Here is a 13011-nt window from a genome sequence, read left to right as displayed (position 1 = left end):
AAATGTCACAGGAAGAGGGAATGAATTGTCACAGGGAGAAGGGAATAAAATGTCACAGGAAGAGGGAATAAAACGTCACAGGGAGAGGGAATGAAATGTCACAGTGAGAAGGGAATAAAATGTCACTAGGAGATGGGAATAAAATGTCAAAGGGAGTGGGAATAAAATGTCACAGGGAGAAGGAAATAAAATATCACAGGGAGAAGGAATAAAATTTCACAGGGAGAGGGAATAAAAAATCACAGCGAGAGGGAATAAAATGTCACAGGGAGAAGGGAATAAAAAGTCACAGGAAGAGGGAATAATATTTAACAGCGAGAGGGAATAAAATGTCACGGGGATAGAGAATGAAATGTCAAAGGGGGAGGGAATGAAATGTCACAGGGAGAGGGAATGAAATGTCACAGGGTGAGGGAATGAAATGTCACGGGGATAGAGAATGAAATGTCAAAGGGGGAGGGAATGAAATGTCACAGGGAGAGGGAATGAAATGTCACAGGGAGAAGGGAATAAAATGTCACAGGGAGAAGGGAATAAAATGTCACAGGGAGAAGGGAATAAACTGTCACAGGGAGACGGAATAAAATGTCACAGGGAGAGGGAATAAAATGTCACAGGGAGAAGGGAAAAAAATGTCACAGAGAGAAGGGAATAAAATGTCACAGGGAGAAGGGAATAAAATGTCACAGGGAGAAGGGAATAAAATGTCACAGGGAGAAGGGAATAAAATGTCACAGGGAGAAGGGAATAAACTGTCACAGGGAGACGGAATAAAATGTCACAGGGAGAGGGAATAAAATGTCACAGGGAGAAGGGAAAAAATGTCACAGGGAGAGGGAATAAAATGTCACAGGGAGGGAAAGAAATGTCATAGGAGGAGGGAATGAATTGTCACAGGGAGAAGGGAATAAAATGTCACAGGAAGAGGGAATAAAACGTCACAGGGAGAGGGAATGAAATGTCACAGTGAGAAGGGAATAAAATTTCACAGGGAGAAGGAAATAAAATATCACAGGGAAGAGGAATAAAATGCCACAGGGAGAGGGAATAAAAAATCAAAGGGAGTGGGAATAAAATGTCACAGGGAGAAGGGAATAAAAAGTCACAGGAAGAGGGAATAAAATGTCACAGGGAGAAGGGAATAAAATGTCACAGGGCGAGAGAATAAAATGTCACAGGGAGAAGGAATAAAATGTCACAGGGAGAAGGGAATAAAATGTCACAGGGAGAAGGGAATAAAATGTAACAGGGAGAGGGAATGAAATGTCACAAGGAGAAGGGAATAAAATGTCACAGGGAGAAGGGAATAAAATGTAACAGGGAGAAGGAATAAAATGTCACAGGGAGAAGGGAATAAAATGTCACAGGGAGAAGGGAATAAAATGTCACAGGGAGAAGGGAATAAAATGTCACAGGGAGAAGGGAATAAAATGTCACAGGGCGAGAGAATAAAATGTCACAGGGAGAAGGAATAAAATGTCACAGGGAGAAGGGAATAAAATGTCACAGGGAGAAGGGAATAAAACGTAACAGGAAGAGGGAATAAAATGTCACAGGGAGAAGGGAATAAAATGTCACAGGGCGAGAGAATAAAATGTCACAGGGAGAGGGAATGAAATGTCACAGGGAGAAGGAAATAAAATGTCACAGGGAGAAGGGAATAAAATGTCACAGGGAGAATGAAATAAAATATTACAGGGAGATGGAATAAAATTTCACAGGGAGAGGGAATTAAAAATCACAGGGAGAGGGAATAAAATGTCACAGGGAGTTTGAATAAAATGTCACGGGGAGAGGGAATGAAATGACACAGGGAGAAGGGAATAAAATATCCCAAGGAGAGGGAGTAAGATGTCACAGGGGGAGGGAATGAAATGTCACAGGTAGAAGGGAAAGAAATGTCACAGGAAGAGGGAATGAATTGTCACAGGGAGAAGGGAATAAAATGTCACAGGAAGAGGGAATAAAACGGCACAGGGAGAGGGAATGAAATGTCACAGCGAGAAGGGAATAAAATGTCACTAGGAGATGGGAATAAAATGTCAAAGGGAGTGGGAATAAAATGTCACAGGGAGAAGGAAATAAAATATCACAGGGAGAAGGAATAAAATTTCACAGCGAGAGGGAATAAAAAATCACAGCGAGAGGGAATAAAATGTCACAGGGAGAAGGGAATAAAAAGTCACAGGAAGAGGGAATAATATTTAACAGCGAGAGGGAATAAAATGTCACGGGGATAGAGAATGAAAGGTCAAAGGGGGAGGGAATGAAATGTCACAGGGAGAGGGCATGAAATGTCACAGGGAGAAGGGAATAAAATGTCACAGGGAGAAGGGAATAAAATGTCACAGGGAGAAGGGAATAAACTGTCACAGGGAGAGGGAATAAAATGTCACAGGGAGAGGGAATAAAATGTCACAGGGAGAAGGGAATAAAATGTCACAGGGAGAGGGAATAAAATGTCACGGAGAAGGGAATAAAATGTTACAGGAAGAGGGAATAAAATGTCACAGGGCGAGAGAATAAAATGTCACAGGGAGAAGGAATAAAATGTCACAGGGAGAAGGGAATAAAATGTCACAGGGAGAAGGGAATAAAATGTCACAGGGAGAAGGGAATAAAATGTCACAGGGAGAAGGGAATAAAATGTCACAGGGAGAAGGGAATAAAATGTCACAGGGAGAAGGGAATAAAATGTCACAGGGAGAAGGGAATAAAATGTCACAGGGAGAAGGGAATAAAATGTCACAGGGAGAAGGGAATAAAATGTCACAGGGCGAGAGAATAAAATGTCACAGGGAGAAGGAATAAAATGTCACAGGGAGAAGGGAATAAAATGTCACAGGGAGAAGGGAATAAAACGTAACAGGAAGAGGGAATAAAATGTCACAGGGAGAAGGGAATAAAATGTCACAGGGCGAGAGAATAAAATGTCACAGGGAGAGGGAATGAAATGTCACAGGGAGAAGGAAATAAAATGTCACAGGGAGAAGGGAATAAAATGTCACAGGGAGAATGAAATAAAATATTACAGGGAGATGGAATAAAATTTCACAGGGAGAGGGAATTAAAAATCACAGGGAGAGGGAATAAAATGTCACAGGGAGTTTGAATAAAATGTCACGGGGAGAGGGAATGAAATGTCACAGGGAGAAGGAAATAAAATGTCACAGGGAGAAGGGAATAAAATGTCACAGGAAGAGGGAATAAAACGGCACAGGGAGAGGGAATGAAATGTCACAGCGAGAAGGGAATAAAATGTCACTAGGAGATGGGAATAAAATGTCAAAGGGAGTGGGAATAAAATGTCACAGGGCGAGAGAATAAAATGTCACAGGGAGAGGGAATGAAATGTCACAGGGAGAAGGAAATAAAATGTCACAGGGAGAAGGGAATAAAATGTCACAGGGAGAATGAAATAAAATATTACAGGGAGATGGAATAAAATTTCACAGGGAGAGGGAATAAAAAATCACATGGAGAGGGAATAAAATGTCACAAGGGAGTGGGAATAAAATGTCACGGGGAGAGGGAATGAAATGACACAGGGAGAAGGGAATAAAATATCCCAAGGAGAGGGTATAAGATGTAACAGGGGGAGGGAAAGAAATGTCACAGGAAGAAGGGAAAGAAATGTCACAGGAGGAGGGAATGAATTGTCACAGGGAGAAGGGAATAAAATGTCACAGGAAGAGGGAATAAAACGTCACAGGGAGAGGGAATAAAAAATCACATGGAGAGGGAATAAAATGTCACAAGGGAGTGGGAATAAAATGTCACGGGGAGAGGGAATGAAATGACACAGGGAGAAGGGAATAAAATATCCCAAGGAGAGGGTATAAGATGTAACAGGGGGAGGGAAAGAAATGTCACAGGAAGAAGGGAAAGAAATGTCACAGGAGGAGGGAATGAATTGTCACAGGGAGAAGGGAATAAAATGTCACAGGGAGAAGGGAATAAAATGTCACAGGGAGAAGGGAATAAAAGGTCACAGGGAGAAGGGAATAAAATGTCACAGGGAGAGGGAATAAAATGTCACGGAGAAGGGAATAAAATGTTACAGGAAGAGGGAATAAAATGTCACAGGGCGAGAGAATAAAATGTCACAGGGAGAAGGAATAAAATGTCACAGGGAGAAGGGAATAAAATGTCACAGGGAGAAGGGAATAAAATGTCACAGTGAGAAGGAATGAAATGTCACAGGGAGAAGGAAATAAAATGTCACAGGGAGAAGGGAATATAATGTCACAGGGAGAATGAAATAAAATATTACAGGGAGATGGAATAAAATTTCACAGGGAGAGGGAATAAAAAATCACATGGAGAGGGAATAAAATGTCACAAGGGAGTGGGAATAAAATGTCACGGGGAGAGGGAATGAAATGACACAGGGAGAAGGGAATAAAATATCCCAAGGAGAGGGTATAAGATGTAACAGGGGGAGGGAAAGAAATGTCACAGGAAGAAGGGAAAGAAATGTCACAGGAGGAGGGAATGAATTGTCACAGGGAGAAGGGAATAAAATGTCACAGGAAGAGGGAATAAAACGTCACAGGGAGAAGGGAATAAAATGTCACAGGGAGAAGGGAATAAAATGTCACAGGGCGAGAGAATAAAATGTCACAGGGAGAAGGAATAAAATGTCACAGGGAGAAGGGAATAAAATGTCACAGGGAGAAGGGAATAAAATGTAACAGGAAGAGGGAATAAAATGTCACATGGAGAAGGGAATAAAATGTCACAGGGCGAGAGAATAAAATGTCACAGGGAGAGGGAATGAAATGTCACAGGGAGAAGGAAATAAAATGTCACAGGGAGAAGGGAATAAAATGTCACAGGGAGAATGAAATAAAATATTACAGGGAGATGGAATAAAATTTCAAAGGGAGAGGGAATTAAAAATCACAGGGAGAGGGAATAAAATGTCACAGGGAGTTTGAATAAAATGTCACGGGGAGAGGGAATGAAATGACACAGGGAGAAGGGAATAAAATATCCCAAGGAGAGGGAGTAAGATGTCACAGGGGGAGGGAATGAAATGTCACAGGTAGAAGGGAAAGAAATGTCACAGGAAGAGGGAATGAATTGTCACAGGGAGAAGGGAATAAAATGTCACAGGAAGAGGGAATAAAACGGCACAGGGAGAGGGAATGAAATGTCACAGCGAGAAGGGAATAAAATGTCACTAGGAGATGGGAATAAAATGTCAAAGGGAGTGGGAATAAAATGTCACAGGGAGAAGGAAATAAAATATCACAGGGAGAAGGAATAAAATTTCACAGCGAGAGGGAATAAAAAATCACAGCGAGAGGGAATAAAATGTCACAGGGAGAAGGGAATAAAAAGTCACAGGAAGAGGGAATAATATTTAACAGCGAGAGGGAATAAAATGTCACGGGGATAGAGAATGAAAGGTCAAAGGGGGAGGGAATGAAATGTCACAGGGAGAGGGCATGAAATGTCACAGGGAGAAGGGAATAAAATGTCACAGGGAGAAGGGAATAAAATGTCACAGGGAGAAGGGAATAAACTGTCACAGGGAGAGGGAATAAAATGTCACAGGGAGAGGGAATAAAATGTCACAGGGAGAAGGGAATAAAATGTCACAGGGAGAGGGAATAAAATGTCACGGAGAAGGGAATAAAATGTTACAGGAAGAGGGAATAAAATGTCACAGGGCGAGAGAATAAAATGTCACAGGGAGAAGGAATAAAATGTCACAGGGAGAAGGGAATAAAATGTCACAGGGAGAAGGGAATAAAATGTCACAGTGAGAAGGAATGAAATGTCACAGGGAGAAGGAAATAAAATGTCACAGGGAGAAGGGAATATAATGTCACAGGGAGAATGAAATAAAATATTACAGGGAGATGGAATAAAATTTCACAGGGAGAGGGAATAAAAAATCACATGGAGAGGGAATAAAATGTCACAAGGGAGTGGGAATAAAATGTCACGGGGAGAGGGAATGAAATGACACAGGGAGAAGGGAATAAAATATCCCAAGGAGAGGGTATAAGATGTAACAGGGGGAGGGAAAGAAATGTCACAGGAAGAAGGGAAAGAAATGTCACAGGAGGAGGGAATGAATTGTCACAGGGAGAAGGGAATAAAATGTCACAGGAAGAGGGAATAAAACGTCACAGGGAGAGGGAATAAAAAATCACATGGAGAGGGAATAAAATGTCACAAGGGAGTGGGAATAAAATGTCACGGGGAGAGGGAATGAAATGACACAGGGAGAAGGGAATAAAATATCCCAAGGAGAGGGTATAAGATGTAACAGGGGGAGGGAAAGAAATGTCACAGGAAGAAGGGAAAGAAATGTCACAGGAGGAGGGAATGAATTGTCACAGGGAGAAGGGAATAAAATGTCACAGGGAGAAGGGAATAAAATGTCACAGGGAGAAGGGAATAAAATGTCACAGGGAGAAGGGAATAAAATGTCACAGGGAGAGGGAATAAAATGTCACGGAGAAGGGAATAAAATGTTACAGGAAGAGGGAATAAAATGTCACAGGGCGAGAGAATAAAATGTCACAGGGAGAAGGAATAAAATGTCACAGGGAGAAGGGAATAAAATGTCACAGGGAGAAGGGAATAAAATGTCACAGTGAGAAGGAATGAAATGTCACAGGGAGAAGGAAATAAAATGTCACAGGGAGAAGGGAATATAATGTCACAGGGAGAATGAAATAAAATATTACAGGGAGATGGAATAAAATTTCACAGGGAGAGGGAATAAAAAATCACATGGAGAGGGAATAAAATGTCACAAGGGAGTGGGAATAAAATGTCACGGGGAGAGGGAATGAAATGACACAGGGAGAAGGGAATAAAATATCCCAAGGAGAGGGTATAAGATGTAACAGGGGGAGGGAAAGAAATGTCACAGGAAGAAGGGAAAGAAATGTCACAGGAGGAGGGAATGAATTGTCACAGGGAGAAGGGAATAAAATGTCACAGGAAGAGGGAATAAAACGTCACAGGGAGAGGGAATAAAAAATCACATGGAGAGGGAATAAAATGTCACAAGGGAGTGGGAATAAAATGTCACGGGGAGAGGGAATGAAATGACACAGGGAGAAGGGAATAAAATATCACAGGGAGATGGAATATAAAATCACAGCGAGAGGGAATAGAATGTCACAGGGAGAAGGGAATAAAAAGTCACAGGAAGAGTGAATAATATTTAACAGCGAGAGGGAATAAAATGTCACGGGGATAGAGAATGAAATGTCAAAGGGAGAGGGAATAAAATGTCACAGGGAGAAGGGAATAAAATGTCACAGGGCGAGAGAATAAAATGTCACAGGGAGAAGGAATAAAATGTCACAGGGAGAAGGGAATAAAATGTCACAGGGCGAGAGAATAAAATGTCACAGGGAGAAGGAATAAAATGTCACAGGGAGAAGGGAATAAAATGTAACAGGGAGAGGGAATGAAATGTCACAGGGAGAAGGGAATAAAATGTCACAGGGAGAAGAGAATAAAATGTCACAGGGAGAAGGGAATAAAATGTCACAGGGAGAAGGGAATAAAATGTCACAGGGAGAAGGGAATAAAATGTCACAGGGCGAGAGAATAAAATGTCACAGGGAGAAGGAATAAAATGTCACAGGGAGAAGGGAATAAAATGTCACAGGGAGAAGGGAATAAAATGTAACAGGAAGAGGGAATAAAATGTCACAGGGAGAAGGGAATAAAATGTCACAGGGCGAGAGAATAAAATGTCACAGGGAGAGGGAATAAAATGTCACAGGGAGAAGGGAAAAAATGTCACAGGGAGAGGGAATAAAATGTCACAGGGAGGGAAAGAAATGTCATAGGAGGAGGGAATGAATTGTCACAGGGAGAAGGGAATAAAATGTCACAGGAAGAGGGAATAAAACGTCACAGGGAGAGGGAATGAAATGTCACAGTGAGAAGGGAATAAAATTTCACAGGGAGAAGGATATAAAATATCACAGGGAAGAGGAATAAAATGCCACAGGGAGAGGGAATAAAAAATCAAAGGGAGTGGGAATAAAATGTCACAGGGAGAAGGGAATAAAAAGTCACAGGAAGAGGGAATAAAATGTCACAGGGAGAAGGGAATAAAATGTCACAGGGCGAGAGAATAAAATGTCACAGGGAGAAGGAATAAAATGTCACAGGGAGAAGGGAATAAAATGTCACAGGGAGAAGGGAATAAAATGTAACAGGGAGAGGGAATGAAATGTCACAGGGAGAAGGGAATAAAATGTCACAGGGAGAAGGGAATAAAATGTAACAGGGAGAAGGAATAAAATGTCACAGGGAGAAGGGAATAAAATGTCACAGGGAGAAGGGAATAAAATGTCACAGGGAGAAGGGAATAAAATGTCACAGGGAGAAGGGAATAAAATGTCACAGGGCGAGAGAATAAAATGTCACAGGGAGAAGGAATAAAATGTCACAGGGAGAAGGGAATAAAATGTCACAGGGAGAAGGGAATAAAACGTAACAGGAAGAGGGAATAAAATGTCACAGCGAGAAGGGAATAAAATGTCACAGGGCGAGAGAATAAAATGTCACAGGGAGAGGGAATGAAATGTCACAGGGAGAAGGAAATAAAATGTCACAGGGAGAAGGGAATAAAATGTCACAGGGAGAATGAAATAAAATATTACAGGGAGATGGAATAAAATTTCACAGGGAGAGGGAATTAAAAATCACAGGGAGAGGGAATAAAATGTCACAGGGAGTTTGAATAAAATGTCACGGGGAGAGGGAATGAAATGACACAGGGAGAAGGGAATAAAATATCCCAAGGAGAGGGAGTAAGATGTCACAGGGGGAGGGAATGAAATGTCACAGGTGGAAGGGAATAAAATGTCACAGGAAGAGGGAATAAAACGGCACAGGGAGAGGGAATGAAATGTCACAGCGAGAAGGGAATAAAATGTCACTAGGAGATGGGAATAAAATGTCAAAGGGAGTGGGAATAAAATGTCACAGGGAGAAGGAAATAAAATATCACAGGGAGAAGGAATAAAATTTCACAGCGAGAGGGAATAAAAAATCACAGCGAGAGGGAATAAAATGTCACAGGGAGAAGGGAATAAAAAGTCACAGGAAGAGGGAATAATATTTAACAGCGAGAGGGAATAAAATGTCACGGGGATAGAGAATGAAAGGTCAAAGGGGGAGGGAATGAAATGTCACAGGGAGAGGGCATGAAATGTCACAGGGAGAAGGGAATAAAATGTCACAGGGAGAAGGGAATAAAATGTCACAGGGAGAAGGGAATAAACTGTCACAGGGAGAGGGAATAAAATGTCACAGGGAGAGGGAATAAAATGTCACAGGGAGAAGGGAATAAAATGTCACAGGGAGAGGGAATAAAATGTCACGGAGAAGGGAATAAAATGTTACAGGAAGAGGGAATAAAATGTCACAGGGCGAGAGAATAAAATGTCACAGGGAGAAGGAATAAAATGTCACAGGGAGAAGGGAATAAAATGTCACAGGGAGAAGGGAATAAAATGTCACAGTGAGAAGGAATGAAATGTCACAGGGAGAAGGAAATAAAATGTCACAGGGAGAAGGGAATATAATGTCACAGGGAGAATGAAATAAAATATTACAGGGAGATGGAATAAAATTTCACAGGGAGAGGGAATAAAAAATCACATGGAGAGGGAATAAAATGTCACAAGGGAGTGGGAATAAAATGTCACGGGGAGAGGGAATGAAATGACACAGGGAGAAGGGAATAAAATATCCCAAGGAGAGGGTATAAGATGTAACAGGGGGAGGGAAAGAAATGTCACAGGAAGAAGGGAAAGAAATGTCACAGGAGGAGGGAATGAATTGTCACAGGGAGAAGGGAATAAAATGTCACAGGAAGAGGGAATAAAACGTCACAGGGAGAGGGAATAAAAAATCACATGGAGAGGGAATAAAATGTCACAAGGGAGTGGGAATAAAATGTCACGGGGAGAGGGAATGAAATGACACAGGGAGAAGGGAATAAAATATCCCAAGGAGAGGGTATAAGATGTAACAGGGGGAGGGAAAGAAATGTCACAGGAAGAAGGGAAAGAAATGTCACAGGAGGAGGGAATGAATTGTCACAGGGAGAAGGGAATAAAATGTCACAGGAAGAGGGAATAAAACGTCACAGGGAGAGGGAATGAAATGTCACAGTGAGAAGGGAATAAAATGTCACTAGGAGATGGGAATAAAATGTCAAAGGGAGTGGGAATAAAATATCACAGGGAGAAGGAAATAAAATATCACAGGGAGATGGAATAAAAAATCACAGCGAGAGGGAATAGAATGTCACAGGGAGAAGGGAATAAAAAGTCACAGGAAGAGTGAATAATATTTAACAGCGAGAGGGAATAAAATGTCACGGGGATAGAGAATGAAATGTCAAAGGGAGAGGGAATAAAATGTCACAGGGAGAAGGGAATAAAATGTCACAGGGCGAGAGAATAAAATGTCACAGGGAGAAGGAATAAAATGTCACAGGGAGAAGGGAATAAAATGTCACAGGGCGAGAGAATAAAATGTCACAGGGAGAAGGAATAAAATGTCACAGGGAGAAGGGAATAAAATGTAACAGGGAGAGGGAATGAAATGTCACAGGGAGAAGGGAATAAAATGTCACAGGGAGAAGAGAATAAAATGTCACAGGGAGAAGGGAATAAAATGTCACAGGGAGAAGGGAATAAAATGTCACAGGGAGAAGGGAATAAAATGTCACAGGGCGAGAGAATAAAATGTCACAGGGAGAAGGAATAAAATGTCACAGGGAGAAGGGAATAAAATGTCACAGGGAGAAGGGAATAAAATGTAACAGGAAGAGGGAATAAAATGTCACAGGGAGAAGGGAATAAAATGTCACAGGGCGAGAGAATAAAATGTCACAGGGAGAGGGAATGAAATGTCACAGGGAGAAGGAAATAAAATGTCACAGGGAGAAGGGAATAAAATGTCACAGGGAGAATGAAATAAAATATTACAGGGAGATGGAATAAAATTTCACAGGGAGAGGGAATTAAAAATCACAGGGAGAGGGAATAAAATGTCACAGGGAGTTTGAATAAAATGTCACGGGGAGAGGGAATGAAATGACACAGGGAGAAGGGAATAAAATATCCCAAGGAGAGGGAATAAGATGTCACAGGGGGAGGGAATGAAATGTCACAGGTAGAAGGGAAAGAAATGTCACAGGAAGAGGGAATGAATTGTCACAGGGAGAAGGGAATAAAATGTCACAGGAAGAGGGAATAAAACGGCAAAGGGAGAGGGAATGAAATGTCACAGCGAGAAGGGAATAAAATGTCACTAGGAGATGGGAATAAAATGTCAAAGGGAGTGGGAATAAAATGTCACAGGGAGAAGGAAATAAAATATCACAGGGAGAAGGAATAAAATTTCACAGCGAGAGGGAATAAAAAATCACAGCGAGAGGGAATAAAATGTCACAGGGAGAAGGGAATAAAAAGTCACAGGAAGAGGGAATAATATTTAACAGCGAGAGGGAATAAAATGTCACGGGGATAGAGAATGAAATGTCAAAGGGGGAGGGAATGAAATGTCACAGGGAGAGGGCATGAAATGTCACAGGGAGAAGGGAATAAAATGTCACAGGGAGAAGGGAATAAAATGTCACAGGGAGAAGGAAATAAACTGTCACAGGGAGAGGGAATAAAATGTCACAGGGAGAGGGAATAAAATGTCACAGGGAGAAGGGAATAAAATGTCACAGGGAGAGGGAATAAAATGTCACGGAGAAGGGAATAAAATGTTACAGGAAGAGGGAATAAAATGTCACAGGGAGAAGGGAATAAAATGTCACAGGGCGAGAGAATAAAATGTCACAGGGAGAAGGAATAAAATGTCACAGGGAGAAGGGAATAAAATGTCACAGGGAGAAGGGAATAAAATGTCACAGTGAGAGGGAATGAAATGTCACAGGGAGAAGGAAATAAAATGTCACAGGGAGAAGGGAATATAATGTCACAGGGAGAAGGAAATAAAATATCACAGGGAGAAGGAATAAAATTTCACAGGGAGAGGGAATAAAAAATCACAGCGAGAGGGAATAAAATGTCACAGGGAGAAGGGAATAAAAAGTCACAGGAAGAGGGAATAATATTTAACAGCGAGAGGGAATAAAATGTCACGGGGATAGAGAATGAAATGTCAAAGGGGGAGGGAATGAAATGTCACAGGGAGAGGGAATGAAATGTCACAGGGTGAGGGAATGAAATGTCACGGGGATAGAGAATGAAATGTCAAAGGGGGAGGGAATGAAATGTCACAGGGAGAGGGAATGAAATGTCACAGGGAGAAGGGAATAAAATGTCACAGGGAGAAGGGAATAAAATGTCACAGGGAGAGGGAAATAAAATGTCACAGTGAGAAGGGAATATAATGTCACAGGGAGAATGAAATAAAATATTACAGGGAGATGGAATAAAATTTCACAGGGAGAGGGAATAAAAAATCACATGGAGAGGGAATAAAATGTCACAGGGAGTGGGAATAAAATGTCACGGGGAGAGGGAATGAAATGACACAGGGAGAAGGGAATAAAATATCCCAAGGAGAGGGTATAAGATGTAACAGGGGGAGGGAAAGAAATGTCACAGGAAGAAGGGAAAGAAATGTCACAGGAGGAGGGAATGAATTGTCACAGGGAGAAGGATATAAAATGTCACAGGAAGAGGGAATAAAACGTCACAGGGAGAGGGAATGAAATGTCACAGTGAGAAGGGAATAAAATGTCACTAGGAGATGTGAATAAAATGTCAAAGGGAGTGGGAATAAAATATCACAGGGAGAAGGAAATAAAATATCACAGGGAGAGGGAATAAAAAATCACAGCGAGAGGGAATAGAATGTCACAGGGAGAAGGGAATAAAAAGTCACAGGAAGAGGGAATAATATTTAACAGCGAGAGGGAATAAAATGTCTCGGGGATAGAGAATGAAATGTCAAAGGGAGAGGGAATAAAATGTCACAGGGAGAAGGGAA

Source organism: Narcine bancroftii, chromosome 2, assembly GCF_036971445.1.
Source record: "Narcine bancroftii isolate sNarBan1 chromosome 2, sNarBan1.hap1, whole genome shotgun sequence".
NCBI lineage: Eukaryota > Metazoa > Chordata > Chondrichthyes > Torpediniformes > Narcinidae > Narcine > Narcine bancroftii.
The sequence above is the reverse complement of the archived record's forward strand: the minus strand, read 5'-3'. Positions refer to the sequence as shown.